Source organism: Anopheles gambiae, chromosome X (assembly GCF_943734735.2).
Source record: "Anopheles gambiae chromosome X, idAnoGambNW_F1_1, whole genome shotgun sequence".
Lineage (NCBI taxonomy): Eukaryota > Metazoa > Arthropoda > Insecta > Diptera > Culicidae > Anopheles > Anopheles gambiae.
In genome coordinates this window covers 21,163,343-21,184,469 of record NC_064600.1, presented here as the reverse complement: position 1 = coordinate 21,184,469, position 21,127 = coordinate 21,163,343, and the positions used below count along the sequence as shown (strand labels likewise).

Genomic DNA, 21,127 nt, shown 5'->3' with positions numbered 1-21,127 from the left:
GAGCCAGGGACGGGTAGCTCGACGAGCTGCTTGACAAATTTGCCGTTGGAGGAAAAAAGATGGCATGATAAAATTATCCGAACGCCATGATTTCTTCCGTCGCTTTGCACAGCGGGATGATAAAATTCTCCGAACGCTATGATTTCCTTCGCGGTGAGAACGCACTGGTTCGAAGTGCGCACTGTGCGCACAGCACACTTAGGGCAGTGTGCGTGTGCGCACAGCTCACTAAATTTAGTTACTTTACCCAAAACTAATCCTCTAACCAGACATTGACACCTATCGCCAACGACGTTAACCACCAGTCGATACATATATTGGCCAATATAATAACAAATATGGCGGATTGGTTTCGCGAAGCGGCAAATTTGTCGATCGATAAAACGGTGGAAGCAACTGTCATGGCTGCTTTAGCAATAATGGGTAAAAAGTCGAGCAGTCGTAAAAAAAAGTCGGTAATTTGTATAGCGAACGGCAAAAATCGGCCATATCGATCGATATAATTATCAACTGCTTCGAAAAAGTTGATAAACAGTGCAGAGTGCACATTCTACGTGAGTCAGACTGCGATTTGGAATAATAAATCTTGAATTAGAATATATAATGTATATGTAGTGTGTATCTAGTATGAGTGTATATTTGTAAGAGTAGTGCGTAAGTATTCGTAAGTAGTAATAAGAGTATTGGTATATAAGCAGGAAATACAGTCAGTCGCATACGAACTCACTCATTGTTTCATGGATTAATTCTGAACAGCGTGTAAAGATATTTGGTACAGTATCGGATAATAAGACAGGGCCTTTTTTTGCAACGCAGCAGGCACCGGTTGGGACAGGTTTATGTGTGGTTTGTATTTGTTTGTGTTTGTGTGTGTGTGTGGGTGTGTGTTAGTATGTTTTTATGTGTGTGTGTGTGTGTGTGTGTATGTTTGAGTGTGTATTGGTGTGTGTGTTTGTGTCACTAGTATGTCGTTTCGAATCGATTTGTTAGTAGTTTCTTTTTGTATTTTACACATGTACTTTTTGTACACGAACTCACGAAGCCGACATTCGCTTTATGATATGGCGCTGATAATCGGTACAATGTTTACCTCGACCCATTGTAGCAAAAATTGCTTGCTTAGACCGTCAAGAACACACTGGCAAAAAACTTGGACACAACTGATGCCGTGCACTGTCGGCGTTCTGGTTTTATACGCGATGAACTACATCGTTATCGAGAAGCGAAAAAAGCGTATTGATAAAAATTTGCAATGAGTAAGCGAGTAAGCATCTACCCATTTAAATGGAGAACATAATACTGCCGCGCTACACACACACACACACACACACACACACACACACACACACACACACACACACACACACACACACACACACACACACACACACACAAGTAACGTGTGTCGATAACAAAAGGTCGACATGCAAGAATCCAGCAGACCGACAGCATGACCGTTGCGATAGTAGGCGATGGAAAACGACCCAATTCAACCGACAGTCATTTCGAGTAGCACTACGCGCCAACAACTTCCAGGAGAGAGCGGTGAGCCATTGGTATGATCGAGGCACTTGTCGACGCCTGCAGTGAAACTATGCAACGGATCTCTGGGCTTCACAAGAGCCCACATCACGACATGAATTGGTGGACCCCAGAGATCAAGCGCCTACGTGATGATTACCTTGCCGCGCGAGAGAGAGTACAACTGTCTCACGATTTGGAGGAGAGGAGCATGGCGGCAGCAGCCCACCGAACAGCGAAAAGTCTGCTCGAGAAGGCCATCCGTACCAGCAAGCGCCAACAGTTCCAGGAGCTGATAGACATTGCCGAGACCAACGATTTCGGAACCGGTTATAGGGTGGTGATGTCTCGACTGCGGGGTAGCCCTGGGCCGCCTGAAACGGATCGCGCCGAACTGGAGAGGATTGTCTCTGACCTGTACCCCATGGCCTGTCTCTTCAGATGCTCCAACGACCGTCCCATCATACAGCAGAGTAGAACCGCAAGAACTACTATCTATCGCTGCCGGGATGGTAACGAGGAAGGCCCCAGGTTTGGACGGGATCCCGAACGCTGCGGTGAAAGTGACGATAGATGAATACACGGAGGAGTTTTGCCGCCTGTACCAGGACTGTCTCTCGCGCGGCACCTTCCCGCCGCAGTGGAAAAGACAGCGACTGGTACTACTCCCGAAGCCTGGTAAACCCCTCGGAGAGAGCAGCTCGTATCGACCGCTGTGCATGCTTGACGCACTTGGAAAGGTACTGGAGCGGCTCATCCTCAATCGCCTGAATCGTCACATCGAGCAACAAGACTCACCGCAGCTGTCTGATGCCCAGTATGGATTCCACCGAGGACGTTCTACCATCAGCGCGATCCAGCGTGTTGTTGACGCGGGCACAGCGGCCAGGTTGTTCCGCCGCACGAACCCCCACGATAAACGCTGCCTGATGGTGGTGGCACTGGACATCCGCAATGCATTCAACACTGCCAACTGGCAGGCAATCGCCGACGCGCTGTAAAATAAGAATGTCCCGTCATACCTGATGAAGATCATAGGAGCCTACTTTGAAGGACGCAAGCTGCTGTTTGACACTAGCGAAGGCCCTGTCGAACATCACATCAGCGCAGGAGTTCCACAGGGGTCCATACTAGGCCCTACACTGTGGAATATGATGTATGACGGGGGTTTCGGAGTTGGGCTGCCGCCGGGGGCAGAGATCATTGGCTATGCTGATGACCTGGTGCTATTAGTCCCAGGCACAACTCCGACAACAGCAGCAGCAGCAGTGGAGGAAGCAGTGGCAGCAGTTGAACAGTGGCTTCTCGAGCATCGCTTGGAACTGGCTCATTCTAAGACGGAGATGACGGTGATCTCCAGCCTCAAGCAGCCTCCAGAGGAAGTTTCTATCACTGTCGGCGGAGTGAACGTGCCGTTCTCGCGCTCCATAAAATACTTGGGAATGCGTGTACATGACCACCTATCATGGGTACCCCACGTTAAGGAGATAACTCTGAAGGCCACGCGGATTGTGCACGCCGTCAATCGACTCATGCCAAACCTCCATGGGCCAAGGACGTCGAAGTCTCGCTTGCTGGCAAATGTGGCCGACTCGACCATGCGCTACGCAGCACCTGTATGGCACGAAGCGATTGGCAATTAAGAGTGCTGCAGATTACTTCGTCGGGTGCAACGTAAGTCGGCAATTGGCGTGGAAAGAACGTTCCGAACGGTTCGTTACGAGACTGCAGTGTTGCTTGCGGGTCTCTTGCCGATCTGCCTGGCAATCAAGGAGGACACCCGAGTGCACAGTCGCCGTGGAACAGGTTTAAACTGTGCAATACGGAGGAAGGAGCGCCAGCGGTCCATGGAAGAGTAGCAAGCAACGTGGGACGCAGACGCCGCCAACGAAAGAGCCAGCAGATACGTCAGATGGGCACACCGCGTAATTCCGGACGTGGGATCCTGGCAGTCACGGAAACACGGAGACGTCACGTTCCACCTATCCCAGGTACTTTCCAGCCACGGTTTTTTTCCGGGAGCACCTGTGCGGTATGCAGCTCACGTCGTCCCCGGACTGTACGCGATGCCCCGGCGTTGCGGAGAGCGCAGAACATGCTATGTTCGAGTGTCCGCGATTCGACTCAACCCGAACAGAGCTGCTGCACGGAGTCGTCCCGGAAACGCTGCTTGAACACATGCTCCAGAGCCCAGAGAACTGGAGTAATGTATGTGAGGCCACCAAGCGGATAACTGTAGCGCTAGCAGGATTGGGACGAAACCCGGCGAGAGCTGGCCGAACAAGGCGCCCCACGTGTGGCCGATAATCATCATAACCAAGAGAATGTCCGCACCTCGTTGTACAGTGCGAGGAACACCAGGGAAGAGCAACGGGGTAGACGCCACCCAACACCATCATCTCCACCCGGAGCGGTAGGGAGGCGGGCAGAAGTCCGATCTCTTGGGGAGCGCTATCGCAGGCAGCTACTGGTAGTTGAAGAGCGTCGGCGAATATCCGGCCACAGTGTCGGTGGAGTAATCTCGCAGGAGGATGGAACATGTACTCGCAGGAGGATGGAAATAAACATGTGTTAGGTGCCTGGCGCACGGGAAAGAGAGGCTCCGAGGAGCAGTAAAAGCCCTCCCTCATAGACCCCTCGCGGAGCAAGAGGGAAGGGAGTGGGCGAGGACAGGGGATATAATGTGTAAACCAATAAGAACAATAAAACCTGTCCGTGATCTAAAAAAAAAACACACACACACTCAAGTAACGTGGTTAAACAAGTCCACCGTGCGATGAAGGCCTTTCTTATTGTCCGATACTGTATAATATTCACTAACTCGTTAAGGCTCACGATTAAGCTGAACTGGGATGTAACAACACAAACATTTGCCCAACTAGTAAGACACCACAAATATAGAAATATTAACCTCCGTCAGAGAGCTATTTTGGCAAACACCTTCCTTATATTTTAATTGTGGTTTATAGGTTCAGTTATATCTTTAAACAAGAAACATACAGCTAAACTCACATCATTATTAGGTGAATTCATGTGGCCAAAAGGAGGATTAAGAATAAGCATGAATCAGCTTGCTCTTCCCAAATCTAGAGGAGGATTAAATCTACTGATACCAAAATTAAAGCTACCATCATTGATAACAAATAGATACTTAAAAGAACAACACTGTACACTGCCCTTCACATCCAGAATTAAACAGAGGATCCCCCTGATATACAATTAATCCCCAAAAACTATCCATATCTGGAAACTTTAACCATAGAATGTGCATATCTAACAGAACGCATGATAAAGATCCCTACAGCAAGGGAAATACATAAAACAATGATTAAATTCATTCCTCCTCCTTCATTTACACAAAATACATACTCAGCATTAAAATGGAACAAAATATGGCGAAATATCAATTCAAATGAACTCAGCTCGAAACAAAGAACCTTATACTATTTACTAGTAAATGAAAAAATTAATACTCTGGACCAAAAATTTAAACATAATTTCAAATCGGTTAACAGTCCAAATTGCTCATTTTGCGGAATTACTGAAACATTAGAACATAAATTTCAAAACTGCAGACAAATAGAAGATTACTGGGACATGTTTAAAGAAATTATTGAATCGTACCACATAAAACCTCTTGCATTCAATGAATTATCTAAACCAGAACTGAGAGGCATAAATAAGCAAAATGGAAAAAAATAATGAGTCTTTTCATCAACTACGTAGAATTGATAGAAAATAATGAAATAAAACAAATAACGAATAAAAATACGTTGAAGGTTATGATAAGTTAGGAAATAGTTTGTGAAAAATATACGGATTGGTTTTGTTTTAATAAAAAAAATAAAAAAAAACAGTCGAGCAAGCAAGAGCATTTGTATTTGATACAACAGTAGGCGACGAGGATAATTCGGTCCGTGTGCTAAAGTCTATAGTCAGCAGAAAGTAAAATAGTCCAAAAATGTCGTTATTGGTGAAATAGAATCCTTCGTAATGGGTGAAAGTTTTCGTGAATACTTGAAAAGAATGAACATTTTCTTTCAAGTGAACGAGATAGAGCCGTCTAAAAAGACAGTGATGCTGTTAACACTAGGAGGAGCGTCACTATACAGTCTGATATCGAAGATGGTATCACCGGAGGAGCCGAAATTGTGCAATTATGAAAAGCTGTGTATAAAACTTAAAGAACAATTTGAGCAAAAAGTGAATGTGGTGGCTGAGCGTTACAATTTCCGTCACTGCATGCAGAAAGAACATTCCATTGCTGAGTACGTTATGGAATTGAAGGCCATTGCACAAACATGCAAGTTCCCATCGTTTTTATCGGAAATGTTGCGTGATCAATTGGTGGCTGGTGTACGGGACGACGGTTTGAGGAAGCGCCTGCTAAGAGAGTCTGACCTGACTTTCGAGCAAGCCGAAAGCATCGCGAGAACATGGGAAGCGGCGGAAGAGCAGAACGAGACTTTTGCGGTAAATTAGGCACGCGCCAAAAAGCAGCGTCGGTGCGCAGCACTACAACTACGTCGGGAGCAGTTATCACCCACAAAAGCAGAGCAACGTACACGCAATCGACAGAAAGTGTTACACGTGTGGGAGACTACACAATCCATAAACATGTCCAGCACGATCGTGGCAGTGTTTTATATGCGAGAAGATCGGGCATGTGTCGTCGTGTTGTAGAAATGAGAATATGCGAGTGCAAAGTATGAAAACGTACGACAAAGAGGTTCCGCTCGCACACATATCAAACGAAAAAAAGTTAAGTGAACCAGAAGAGTGTATGTCAAACGTTAACGGTATCGATGTAGTATTTGACCCGACGCTAAACAAAATGGTTACGTGGGCGCGGGGCAAGTCACCCATTCCCATGAATCTACGACTACGGAAAGCCACATAAATTTTCGAAACGGACATCCCGATACCGACCATACGCAATGCCCCCGGACTACTCTGAAAATGGGCTCACGGAACGCACGCACTCTAAGCGAAGCTGGAGCCTTGAAAACACTTGATGATGCCCTAGCCACACTGAGCATGGACCTCGTAGCTTTTCAAGAGATTCGGTGGCTAAGGAACGGTGTGCACAACAGGCGTGGTAAGCATTGCTACGACATATACTACAGCTGCCACGACCTCCATCGCGTGCTCGCAACGGGTTTCGCCGTAGGTCCCCGGTTGAAACCTGCAATCATGAATTTCAAGGCTATAAACGATAGGCTATGCACCCTGCGCATGCGAGGCAAATTCTTTAATATAAGCCTCATAAACGTTCACGCCTCTACCGAAGAGAAAGAGGAAGAGGAGAAGGACCTTTTTCACGGCCGCCTCGCTAGAATCATAAATGCGTGCCCCAGACATGCCCTCATAATCATTCTGGGGAATTTCAACGCAAATTTCGGTAGGAAGCCAATGTACCGCCAATACACTGGCTGTCACAGTCTGCATGAGCACAGTAACGATAATGGTAGTAGATTGGTCCAGTTCGCCGCAGCGAACAATCTGTTTGTAGGAAGTACCAAATTTGCGCGCAAGGAAATCCACAAGATTACATTGGCGCACCCTGGTGGAGAATCCTTCAAGCAGATCGACCACGTGTTAATAAGCCGCCGACGACAGTCGAGTCTGTTAAATGTCAGAACATATCGAGGAGCCAATATCGATTCCGATCACTACTTGGTTGGTTTAGTGATACGTTGTAGAATCGCCCACCCCCGCGCCAATGGGGGTGGAGAAAACACGCAGCCTCGGCTCAACACGGACTCTCTAAGGGACATTGCTGTCCAACAGGAATTCAAAGCCGCTTTAGAAGAGTCTCTACTACCAGAAAACAGTTATAAAACTATGAGCGAGAGGTGGAACGCTCTAAAACCAAAAATAATAAACTGTGCAAGAAATATACTTCCACCACGTTGTGGCAACACCAAATCTGGCTGGTTCGACGATGAATGCAGACAAGTGACCGAACGTAAGAATACTGCATACCGAGCAATGCAGCAACGGCATAGCGCAGAGGAATATTCAGGGCTCAGACGCGAAGAGAAACGAGTTCACCGCTCCATGAAGCATGCTTTGGAAGAGCAAAACATGTGGGAACTCGGGCAAACCAGAGAGGCGTGCGGACAGACCCGAAAGTTTTACGAAGCCATAGCAGGTCACCGAAACAACGTTGTACCTAAGGTAACCTGCTGTCGCAACAAGGATGGAGATCTGGTCAGTAACCAGCCAGAGGTCCTCTCGCGGTGGGCTCAGTACTTTGATGAATTACTCAACGACCAGTTTAGCGAACAGCTAGGAGCGCCTCTAGCAGATAGTGTCATGCTACTGCTACCTAGCATAGAAGAAACACGAAAGGCTATCCGTCGGCTGAAAAATAAAAAGACACCTGGAACTGACGGAATTGCAGCAGAACTGGTCAATAATGCAGGTGCACGACTAGAACACGAAATTCATCAAATAGTTACCGAGGTGTGGGATAGCGAATCGATGCCTTGTGATTGGAATCTCGGTATTCTACCCCATATACAAGAATGGAGATAGGTTGAACTGCAACAACTACCACCTATAAAATATTCTCCCTGATTAGATGTTGAATACCGCCTATAAAATATTATCCCTGATCCTTCAGGATTCTTCAGTCCTGCACGTCGAAGAGATAGTAGGAAACTATCAAAGAGGATTCCGAAACGGAAAATCAACCACTGATCAGATCTTCACCATGCGGCAGATCTTGGAGAAGATGGCTGAATACAGAAACGACACATACCATCTCTTCATAGACTTCAAAGCCGCATACGATAGCATAGCCAGGGTAAAACTGTACGAAGCCATGAGCTCATTTGGAATCCCGGCCAAACTGATAAGGCTAGTTAGAATGACTATGACCAACTGTACATGCCAGGTGAGGGTGGATGGAAAACTCTCAGGACCTTTTGCTACCACCAAAGGTCTGCGCCAGGGGGACGGGCTTGCTTGTCTCCTATTCAACCTGGCGCTAGAGAGGACCATCCGCGACTCGAGGGTGGAGACTACGGGAACCATCTTCTATTAGTCAACCCAGATCCTGGCATACGCTGATGATATAGGCATCATTGGTCTGCGGCTCTCCTAAGTAGCAGAAGCCTTCCAAAGGATCGAGCAAGCGGCAGAGAGCCTCGGATTGCAGATAAACGAGGCAAAGACCAATGATGGTGGCAACATCAGCGGACCTACCAATAAATAATCAGAATCTACGTAGGCGTGACGTGCAGATAGGTAACGCACTTTTGATGTCGTCCCACAATTCACCTATCTTGAGTCAAAGGTCAGCAACGACAATAGCATGAAAGCTGAGTTGCGCGCAAGGATGCTGGCTGCCAACCGGTCATTCTACAGCCTGAAAAATCAGTTCACCTCAAAGAACCTGTCGCGACGGACAAAGCTGGGACTATATAGTACCTTTATAGAACCGATACGCCTCTGAGACATGGACACTGTCCAAATCCGACGAAACCCTCTTAGCCGCGTTCGAGAGGAAGATGCTCAGAAGGATACTTGGCCCCGTATGTGTGGAAGGACAATGGAGGAGCCGCTATAATGACGAGCTATACGAGATGTACGGCGACCTCACTGTCGTACAGCGTATCAAGCTCACCAGGCTCCGGTGGGCTGGCCATGTTGCACGCATGGAAACGGACGACCCAGCCCGTAAAGTCTTTTTAGGCCGTCCACAAGGACAGAGGAGGCGTGGTAGGCCAAAATTGAGGTAGCAAGATGGCGTGGAGGTGTCCGCCATTAAGGCCGGGACTGGCAGACAAAGGCGCGAGACCGTGAGCGGTTTCAGACACTTCTGAGGCAGGCCAAGACCGCAAAGCGGTTGTAGCGCCGGATAAGTAAGTATGTAAGTAATAATTCCAACTGGAGACAAAGGAAGTGCATTATTAGGGCGAGAAGGTTTAGATGTCTTATTCCCGGAACGAAGAGAAACGTTAAGATAAACCAAATCGAAGAAAGTAATTGAAATAATGAAATGAGAGAGAAATTTCCTGGTTTGATTGATGGCAATCATAATGAAACGATCGAAGATTTCGAAGCACATTTGATATTAAAACCAAACTACACTCCAATATTCCATAAGGCATATGCGGTGCCGTACGCACTTGTGGCAAAGGTGGAAGAAAACATAGAAAATTTAGTGAAAGATGGAATATTGATACCAACCAGATCATTGGCTTGGGCAAGTCCGATAGTAATGGTAAAAAAGAGTGATGGTTCGGTACGTATTTGTATTGATGGAAAAGCGACAATAAACCGATATTTTTCCGTTGAACACTATCCATTGCCTAAATATATGTATATTGGCTATGATTGCAAACTGGAGAATATTTTTTAAGATAGATCTTACCGGGGCATATTTACAAGTGAGGTTATCAAAAAATGCGCATGATATTTGTACCATAAATACACATAAAGAGTTGTGTAACTACACAAAGATGCCGTTCGGAGTGTAATCAGCACCGGCTATATTTCAATCAATCAGTGATCAAATACTTTTACAAACACCAGGTATAGCATATATGGATAATATTTTGGTAGGAGGAAAAACGAAAAAAGAATGCATGGAAAATCTGATGGAAGTGTTGAAGAGGATTAAAAAATACAAAGTAAAGATAAATGAAAAACATCGGAATTTTTCAAAACGAAGATACAATACTTGGGTTACATTATAACGGAAGTCGGAATCACGCCAAACGCAGATAAAGTTAAAGCGATAGATAATGCCCCAGCACCTGAAAACGTAATGCTATTACAAGCATATTTGGGGATGTTAAATTATTATGGAAGGTTCTTGCCAAATTTAGCCAATTTACTAAGACCATTACACGAATTGTTACCGAAAACTGTTAAATTTGAGTGGTCCGAAGAATGTCAGGAGTCTTTCGATAAAACGTAAGTTCGTAGGCTGAAATTTCAGCATTGTATAGCAGTTTTCGAGCAGCTATCTAAGTGAGTATAATATACAGGTGGGCTTATCCCAAGGTGTATGAATTTAGAAGGCTGATTTTTATCGCTTCTGCTTCCGAATGAAGATTTTAAGAGTGTTTTGAGTTTTCGTCAAGCCTCAAGAAAGCTTGTTTCAACAAAAGTTTTCACCCATCCTGTCAAAAAGTGATATTCAAATTTGGTTTTAAAAAACATACTATGAGACCACCTGGACTACATACACTTTGATTCTAGGTTCCACCCCGTGATCTCTTTAATGGAAGACAGCATTGAGACGTTTGGAGCAGAGGATGGGCACGATGTGCGTATTTGGCGTATTTACGAAATGCAATGAACTGCTGCCCAAATCTATTTGGACGAACCGAGCTTGTGTGAGTACATCGTGAACGGTGTGACCGACGATGATTTTTTCAAATCATTGCTGTACGAGGCTCAAACAATTCGAGTGCTAAAAGAAAAGTTCCTCAACTGTGAAAAAGTGCGCATGGCTCGAAAGAAGAAATCGACGGATAAAGAAGAAAACAAACGAGTTTTGTCATCCAGTAGCCGCGTTGACAAACGGGCGGAGCAGCGATGCTACAATTGCGGACACAAAGGATACCTAGCTCGCGCGTGCGCGCAGACACTGGGTGGTCCGAAATGTTTCTCGTGTCGTGAGTACGATCATAAGGCGAGTGAGTGTGCGCGGAACAAAAGCGTCGTTCCTACGAAAATCAACGTGACAGAAGAATCGGTGGGAATGGTTGATATCGTGTTGAACAAAACATCGGTCAAGGCATTGTTTGACAGTGGAAGCAACCAAAACTTGGTGACAATAGGTTGTTACAGTATCGGACATTAAGATAGGACCCTTTTTTTTCAATGCACCGTGCACTTGTTTTGCCACGTTACTTGTGTTTGTGTGTGTGTATGTATGTATGTGTGTGTGTATGTGTGTGTGTGTGTGTGTGTGTGAGTGTGTGTGTGTGTGTGTGTGTGTATGTGTGTGTGTGTGCATGTGTGTGTAGTAGTAGAAAGAGAGTGTGCTTTTTCATGTGTATTTGCAAGTGCGCGGGTTTGTGTCTGAAAAACATAGCTTGCCATGATGTCATATTGCGTTGAAATTATTCTTATTATGTGTGTTATCATGTGAAACATTGTGCGTTTACACTTGGATAAAAACTAAAGTTTGCATCGACAGCAGCGCTTGTTCCTCGGACGAAAACGCAGGTGTGCTGTTTCATGAATGTGAATGCGACACCGGTGCGAAATGGACACGCGCACAATAGCAATGAACTCGGCATTCCCTCACAGGTGTTTCTCCAGTGCACGCCATTGAAAGGCCTTCGTGCATCTCTGCGTTGCACGTTGTGTGCGAATGGTAAACTTTGTGCGTGCATTGAGCTGGCGCGCAGTTATTCTTTTCAATGGGCGTTTTGTTTCATGAGCGCGGCAGTATTCTTTTCTCGATTTTGAAGGGAAGACGCTTACTCGCGTACTCGTTGATAGTTTTTATCCATGCAATGTTTTTGCTGCTCCAAAACGATGTAATTCATCGCGTATAGAAGTAGAACGCAGGCAGAGCACGGGATCAGCCGTGTCCAAGTTTTTATCCAGCGCGTTCTTGACGGTCCAAGCAAGCAATGTTAGTAACAATGGGTCGAGGTAAACGTTGTACCGATTATCAGCACCATATGTAAAAGCGAATGGCTGCTGCTGGCATTAAGCGCAAAAGGATCGAGTTCGTAATGGAACGATCGCGCACTTTTGTGGCAAACGCGCTTCGGACAACCGAAACGTGCTTAGACAACTGAAACGCGCTTGGACAACCGAAACGCGCAAGTCAACCGGACGTCTTCAGAAGACCACGGCGAAAGAAGACCGTAACATTGTTAATATATCGAAAACACACTGATCGCGAGGGCGGTGGTCCTGCTTATCACACCAAAAACCTAACCCAAAACACAAAAAAACTACTTACAAATCTATCCGAAACGACCTACTTGTGAAACAAACACACACATCAATACACATTCAAACATACATCCACACACACACACACACATACACACACACACACACACACACACACACACACACACACACACACACACACACACACACACATACACACACATACACACACAAACACAAACACATACAAACCACACATAAACTTGGCCCAACGGGTGCACGGTGCGTTAAAAAACCAATGCCCTATCTTTCTGTCCGATACTGTACAAAAGAATCGAAGGATCACCGCTGATCGATACTTCGATGTGGTTCCAAGCCTTTGGTGGCATGAGAAAAAAGGCGATCGGCATGTTCGCGGTGGACGCTACAGTGGATGATAACGTTTTTAGGGGTGTGCGATTTTTTGTGGTGCCAAATGAAAGCATGTCTTACCATGCAGTATTGGTCCGAGATTCCTTGAACTATTTTGAAGTTACGATGACAACGGCTGGCGTCAAAGTCGGGCCATATGGTTCAACGGATGAAATGTTTTCTATAGTGAATGAATGAAGAAGACAATGAAGACAATTTGGATGTGTCTCTTCGATTTTCAGAAAGAGTTAAGGCGGTTATCTCAGGGTACAAACCTGCGGTAAACGTGAATAGCGGTGTAGAGACGAAAATTATTTTGCATGACGAGACGCCTGTGCGTTCGTCGCCAAGGCGTTTTGCTCCGGGTGAAAAGGCGTTGCTGGAGAAACAATCGATGAGTGGTTAGCCGCGGAAATAATTCGAGAAAGTGAGAGTGATTTTGCGAGTCCGGTAACGTTAGCGAGAAAAAAGGACGGTTCCTTACGCGTTTGTGTTGATTGTCGCGAACCTAATCGAAAAATGGTTAAGGATTGTTTTCCCATGAGAAACATAGAAGATCAAATCGATCGCTTGAAGTCAGCCAGAGTTTGTACCACACTTGACTTGAAAAATTCGTTTTTTCATGTTCCCGTGGAAAAGTCGAGCCAGCGGTATACAGGCTTTGTTATCCACACAGGCCAGTAGGAGTTTCTTAGAACGCCTTTCGGGTTGGTAAATAGTCCAGCGAGCTTCAGCCGGTTTGTGGCGGATGTGTTTCGGGATTTCATCAAGAGTGTGCGTGTGTTGGTGTATGTGGATGATTAATAATTCCTTCATTAGATGAGGAAAGTAATTTTCAAACGTTGAAGGAATTGTTAGATGTCGCGAGTGAGAACGGCGTGCATTTCAATTGGAAAAAATCGCAATTTTTAAAGGATGATGTGGAGTATCTCGGGTATGTGATTCGCGGCGGGTGTTATCGCATAGCGCCGAGTAAGTTGCGATTAGTTCAGCTTTTTCCGGAACCGAAAAATGTGAAGCAGCTGAAAAGATTTTTAGGACTTACGAGTAACTTCCGAAAATTTATTGCTGGTTACGCGACAATTTCAAAGCCTTTGACAAGTTTGCTTCAGAAAGGTGTTGAGTTTGTGTTTGGTGAAGAGGAGCGTTCGAGTTTTGATGAGTTGAAACGGTTTTTGGTGACCGATCCGGTGCTAAAGATCTACGACGAAAGTGCCGAAACCGAGCTCCATACGGACGCGTCGAAGTACGGCTATGGTGCTGCGCTTATGCATAAGAGCGACGACGACAAGTTTCATCCTGTTGCCTTCATAAGTCAACAAACATCAAACGCGGAGAAGAATTATAGTGCGTATCATTTCTAAGTGCTAGCGGTGGTTAGTGCTGTTGAGAAGTTTCGTGTGTATCTCTTAGGCTTCAAGTTTAAGATCGTTACAGATTGTGCAGCGTTTGGGCATACTTTAAAATCGAAAGAACTGCCGGCTAGAATCGAGAGATGGGCTTTGATGCTCGAAGAGTATTAATATGAAGTGGTGCATAGGCCAGGTTCATCGATGAAGCATGTGGATGCGTTGAGCAGGTGATGATTGTGAATAGCGACCCTATGATAGAAGCGATCAGAAAAATGCAACAAAGTGATGAGCATGCGAAGGCAATTATTGAATTGTTAAAAACATAATCTTTTGAAAATTTTGTTATGTGAGATGGGTTCATGATGAAAGTAGTGAAAGGTAGGGAAGTGATTGTGGTACCATCTGGAATGCAAAGCGATTTGATACGTAGGATACACGAAAGCTCGTAAGTTAGAGGGTATTATCGAACAGAAATTTTACATACCAAACGCGAGTCAGAAAATAAAACAAACGATTGAATGTTGTGTGAAATGTATCATTGCAGAGCGTAAAAGGGGTACAGTTGACGGATTATTAAACGCGATCGCGAAAGGTGACGTTCCGTTAGACACGTATCACGTAGATGATTTGGGTCCAATGGACATTTAGGAGAAAAGGTATAAATATTTGTTTGTAGTAGTTGATGCGTTTAGTATGTATACTAGGATATATCTTACTAAGACGACGAATTCATTTGAAGTAATTCAGCGATTAACGACGCAGAGCGAGGTATTTGGTAACCCAAGGCGTATTATAAGCGATAAAGGAGCTGCGTTTACGTCAAACGATTTTAAGCGATTTTGTGAGGATCAGGATATCGAGCGTGTGGAAGTTACAACAGGTGTTCCGCGCGGGAACGGGCAGCTAGAGAGGCTAAATCAAGTGATTATTGCTATGTTGCGAAAAATGAGTGTAAACGATCCCGCGAAGTGGTATAAGCACGTTGCCAATATTCAGCGGTGGATTAATTCTAGCCCACATCAGAGCATCGGTGTTACCCCTTTTGAAGCGATGTTTGGGGTACCGATGAGACACAAAGGAGATTTACGACTATGTGAGCTGATGGAAGAAATTCGAGTGGCTCAACATCACGATCAACGAGAGTAGACTCGAGCTGGTGCCAGGGTTTCTATCGAGAAAGCCCAAGAAGAACAACGTAGATCGTACGACTTACGAGCGCGGTCGGCTACAACTTACCGCGAAGGCGACCTGGTGGTGATTAAGCGGACGCAGTTCGAGTCTGGAAGGAAGTACGCGGCTGAGTACCTTGGACCATATAAGGTAACCAGTGTTCGGCCTCATGATCGCTATGATGTGGAAAAGATCAATGGCGAAGGGCCAAAAGTGACGTCGACGGCTTCGTCACATATGAAACCCTATCGGTTCTAATGCGGTGGGGATCCTTCGGGGCGAAAGGATCGGTCGAGGAAAGGCCGTGTGAAGTAGGAAAAAGAGACGGGAGATGCCCACAGCGATATCGTAGCGAGCGCCGATTGGGCAAAAGAATGAATTTAAGCGGCGCGCGCTGCGAAGTCAGGAGGTCAGTTGAACGCGAAATTTTGAAGGTGAAGGACGTACGAATCCTCTTCTTCTTCTTTTTGGCACAACAACCGCTGGCGGTCAAAGCCTGCCTGTACCGACTAGTGAAATGGGCTTGGCTTTCAGTGACTTATTGTTACCATAGCAGGATAGTCAGTCCTACGTATGGGGGCACGGTCTATTCGGGACTTGAACCCATGACGGGCATGTTGTTAAGTCATTCGAGTTGACGACTGTACCACCAGACCGGAAAGGACGTGCGAATATGGAGCAAAATAAAGTGAAGTGAACTTATACTACCCATCTTCTTATTTTTGTGTAAAACTTATTCTCACATAAATATTAGGAAAAATCGTCGTAAGTCGTTGAAAACAAATTATTACGAAAATGTGTTAAGATAATAATTCATTACTTCTACTTGGTGTAACGCCCTACGTGGCCATGTTGGCCAATACAGGCTTTCGAGACTTATTAAGTACCACGCAACCGGAAAGTCGGTCCTTGTTACGAAGGAATCTATGAATTTAAGATTTGAACCTACGATGGGTATGTCGTTATGTCATGCGTGTTCCATGGAACTGCGATACTTAAATTCAAAGCTTAATAATTTTATGAAAGATGAAATCTTTTTCTTTGTTCATTTCATCATTAATTAAACGGCGGTTCCCTGGTCAGTCGTCAATCTAAACGATTTAAAAATATGCCCGTCATGAGTACAAATCTAAAATGGACCGTCTGCTTTGAAGAGAAGCGTGTTGCAACATCCCCCCGTAGTAAGGTTTGAATATCCGGTTGCGTGGCACTGAATAAGTCTCGAAATACTGTGAAGGCAGTCATGCTCATGCAGGATGTTAGGTCAAATAGAAAAAGAAGTACATATTCTTCTTCTTCTTATATGGCACAGCAATCGTTGTCAATCAAGACATGTCTGTACTACTAGTGGGCTTGGTTTTCAGTTACTTATTTATTATCAACACAGGATAGTTAATCATACATATGGGGGCACGGTTTATTCGGGGCTTGAACCCATGGTGGATATGTTCTTAAGTCGTAAGAGTTGAAGATAGTGCCACGAGATAGGCCCTGATTTTTTTTTATCGTAGCCATTGCATTTAAAGCGTCCTGGACCGCTACCTAGCGGTGAAGTCAAAACCACAAGCTTTTGAAGAATGACTTCAGCATCATCGAATTAGGCCCGGAAAGGTTTTACACCAAGCTCGGATCCGTCCGGAACCGAAACCATCTGGAGCCGTCCGTAACCTCCTAGAACCATCTGGAGCTATCCGGAACCATCGGCAGGCGTCCTGAACCTACCGGAGCCGTCCTGATCGAGCCGTCCGGAGTCGTTAGTCGGTAGCCGGAATTGTCGGACGCCAGCTCCGGCTGCAGACTAGTGGCTCCGGACGGTACAAGACGGCTCAGAACGGCCGCATACGGCTCTGACTATTCAAACAAATCAGCTTCTACGACACCTGATGTTGACTAGCGACTCCGGGTGGCTCCAGTTGGCTTCGTACGAAAACATGGGTTTGATGAATCTGGATTGAAACGCGCAAATTTCAAGCTGTGAACGTACGCATGTCACTGAGATATAGAACAATACAGAACACCCACGAAATTTGTAACATTTAACATTTATAAACACATTTTTGAGCCGTATTACGGTGCTACCTGGTGTGCGCATTCATAAACAAACCCAAGTAAACAAAACCAATTTGACAGATGGCGAAACTACTCGATCGGTTTTTATATTGCTCGATATAATTTGATCGACCGGTAAGTGAAATGCGTACGCGATACCAATTCGAGAAGATAAATTTATTGGTCGATATAGCCAAATCGGTGGATAATTTTTATCGACTGGTTGGCGATAGGTGTCATTTAGTGCCAGCAAAAACTTCGTATAACTAGTCTTTATAAAGAAGTTTAACCGCAACCCCATTTATAATAAAATCAATAGATAATATCTTTAAGTAAACCAAGACTACCCGGTATAAGGTAACTGCATGTCACAAATGGCTTGCAAATAAGAATGTTAGATTTTAACACTTTGACCGCCGGCCTAACGTCACAGATTTTCGAGTGAGTACGTAACGCATAGCAAGAAAGCGATGAGAGCGACAATTTCTTGTGAGATTACTATCAATCTTTTATTTCATTGCGGTAAGCGGCGTAGCACATGTCGTTCTCGTTTTTTATTTCCTACGGGGAAGAGGGGAAGGAGGGTAGAAAGAGAACGTCGGTGTGAACTATTTTTCGGTCACTATCATTATTGCGCCAACACAATTGCGTCCCGGAGCTTTTCTGTCAGAAAGAGATAAACACATACAGCGCGCTCTCTCGAACGACCGTAAACGCTCAATCGATCAAGAGCTTCAATCAGTTCTTCGGACGTATCTGCTCGCTTTCTCGATCGGTTTCGGCGGAAAGCGAGCTAGAAACCGAGCTCAAAAACTGCTCGATTTTGTTGTGCGGGTGGTGAAAGCAGAACAACATCCGATATGAGATCGGTTCTCAAAATATTGGAAGATGCTGCGTATCACAGCCCTCTGTATGAGATTTTCCGTGAGGGAAGAAGGAAACTGAGAAGTTTCACAACTAATAGAGCCGATTAGCTTTAGCGAACTGCAACAAGCCAAGAAAAGATTAATATTCACGGTACAACAAGAACACTTCATGGATAAGATCAAGGCACTTTCCCATCAGCGTCCGACTCCTGCTAATTTGAGAATACGCAAATTACAACGCAATTGGATGAAGATGGCCTACTGCGAGTTGATGGCCGCCTAGGACTTGGTGGGGCTAGTTATGCAGTAAAGAATCCGTAAGAGCAATCGTCTAAGCATATCATCGTATGCCGTTGCATGGAGGACCTACATCAACCCTTAGCTCCCTAAGGATGGATTATTGGATTGTGAAGGTGCGTACATTAGCAAATTATACTTATCGTAATTGTGTTGTTTGTTTTAGGTTGAATCCCGCGCCTGTGTTTCAACACCCCCGACAACTGCCAATAGATCATATCATCCCTTCGCCACCATTTTCGATAGTGGGTATATAATACTGCGGCCCAGTGTATCTCAAACCGATCCGTCGACGAGCTGCTCACCAGAAAGCTTACATCGCCGTGTTCGTGTGTTGTGTAGAAGATTTGTCAACACTAGCATTTTTGGCAGTGTTTCGGCGATTCATCGTACGTCGAGGCGTTCCTGCGAGAATATTTTCTGATAACGGACTGAACTTCAAGGATGCCAGCAACAGTTTTAGGGAACTCAATGATATGTTTGACTGCGAGAAAAGTTTGAACGATATTCAGATAGCGGTTGCTGGAGAAAGAATAGAATTAGAGTTTATTCCGCCTAGGGCACCGAATTGAAATGGATGTCGGGAGGCGGCCGTAAAAGTAACCAAGAGAGGGCTTCTGAAAGAAAAAGTCACGCATAAATTTACTTTTGGTGAAATGGTTACGGTTCTATCACAAGTGGAAGCACAATGAAATAGTAGACCATTAACGGCTATGCACGAGGATCCAGAAGAACTAGCTGTATTAACTCTAGGCCATTTTTGAATTGGAGAAGCGTTAAATGCCCTCCCAGAGGATGACATCACTCTACAGGCAGAAAATAGACTTCACAAATATCAGCTGCTTTAGCAAATAGTACAGCGCCATTGTAAAATATGGAATAAGGAATATTTATCCGTTGGACAGCGTGATACGAAGATTATTCCGATTAGAGAATATTAAATGATATCATTAAAGGAAGATGACTCTATGCCTTTATCGTTGCCATTAGGACGCATAGTTGAAACGCATCCAGCAACAGATGGAATAGTTCGTGTCGTGATAGCACGTGAAGGCGTTTTCAAGCATCCGGTGTCGAAGATTTGTTTGTTGCCATGTTAGAGGTTTAATGATGAAACGGAAAAGATTATGTAATTAAGAATTTAAGTAAATTTAGGTGACCGTTATGTTCGGTTTGGATCATATTGAATTTGTTGATTGGGGATCAGTGAACCCTGGCAACCGGTTGGTTTTATACCGATTCTATATTTACTAGAAAAAAGGTAGGAGAACACGAAGCGTAACAAATAAGAAAATTTCTACTGCGATTGAATGTAACACCACCAGCGACGAGACGATTAAAATAGCCTTACAGCCTGTATACACACGACGCCCACGGACCTGCCGATGCTCGAATGCATAGCCAATAGCAAACGATTATTTCTTTACCATTAACATTGATAGTCTTACATCACGAACGTAATCGAAATTTCATCATGCTTCACTTATCAGGATCTAAAAGCAAGGACAAGCCAAAAGAGACTTCCTCACGGCTACTTATGTCCTCTAGATGCGTTGTCTATGCGTGAGCTGAGCTTTTATCGTGGCCGCACCAAAAATATACACAAGAATGACAAAAAACTCCAACATCTGAATATCATCGATATTTTGTTTAAGAAGTACTAAATAGGTACATGGGCCGGTCTGGTGGTACAGTCGTCAACTCATTTTGCATTTTGCCACTCCCATGGCCTTTCGCCTATAGATGTGTGCTCCAGGCCTCATAATCATCCTGGGGAACTCCAACGGTAGGGAGCCAATGTACCGCCAATAACATAGCTGTCACTGTCGGCTTGGCCACAGCAACGATAATGGTAGTAGATTGGTTGAGTTCACTGCAGCGAACAATCTGGTTGTTGGAAGTACCAAATTTGCTCACATGGACATCCACAGGATCACGTGGGCGTCCCCGGATGGAGACTAATTCAACCAGATCGACCACGTGTTTGTAAGCCGCCAACGACAGTCGAGTCTGCAAAACGTCAGAACAAATCGAGGAGCCACAGGAATTCAAAGCCGATTTTGACGAGTCTCTGCTAACAGAAAGCAAATATGAAAGAACGAGCGAAAGGTGGAACGCTCTAAAACCAAAAATAATCAACTGTGCAAGAAACATGATCCACGTCGTGGAAACACCAATTCTAGCTGGTTTGACGAATGCAGAATGTAAGCGAACGTAAGAATAATCCATACCGAGCAATGCAACAACGGCCTAGAACGCGGGCATGCGCAGAGGAATATATACGCCTCAGGCGCGAGGAGGAAGGAGTTCACCGCTTCAAGAAACTCTTATCTGTTCAGATGTCGAAAAAATCTTGTCGAAAAAAACCGATCCAAGAAACATGTATGCGATGAGAAAAACATGAGGGAACTCGGGCAAAACAAAGAGGCATATGGACCAACTCGAAAGTTTTACCATGCAATGGCAAGTAACCGAAACAACGTTGTTAGACCAGTAACCGAAACAACGGGCTAGAAACCAGCCAGAGGTCCTCTCGTGATGGGATCAGTTCTTTGATCAATTACTCAACGACCAGTTTAACAAACA

At 45.0% G+C, this 21,127-nt stretch overlaps 1 protein-coding gene and 1 pseudogene across 14 annotated transcripts in view; one reads left to right on the top strand and one right to left on the bottom strand.

Annotated features, from left to right (window-relative positions):
- The window catches only part of LOC4575976 (ubiquitin carboxyl-terminal hydrolase Usp2), a 218,138-nt gene that overhangs the window by 61,064 nt on the left and 135,947 nt on the right, over positions 1 to 21,127 (bottom strand). The window contains exons 1-2 of one of the 14 annotated variants that reach the window (XM_061663218.1): positions 13,083 to 13,186; positions 12,889 to 12,988 (exon numbers count right to left, since the gene is read on the bottom strand). The exons of the other annotated variants lie outside the window; for them this stretch is intronic. The gene's annotated coding sequence lies outside the window, so the exon portion shown is untranslated. Of the gene's footprint in view, positions 1 to 12,888; positions 12,989 to 13,082; positions 13,187 to 21,127 lie in introns of those variants that run through there. 14 annotated transcript variants of the gene reach the window in all.
- On the top strand, positions 5,515 to 6,421 carry LOC133393580 (uncharacterized; annotated as a pseudogene).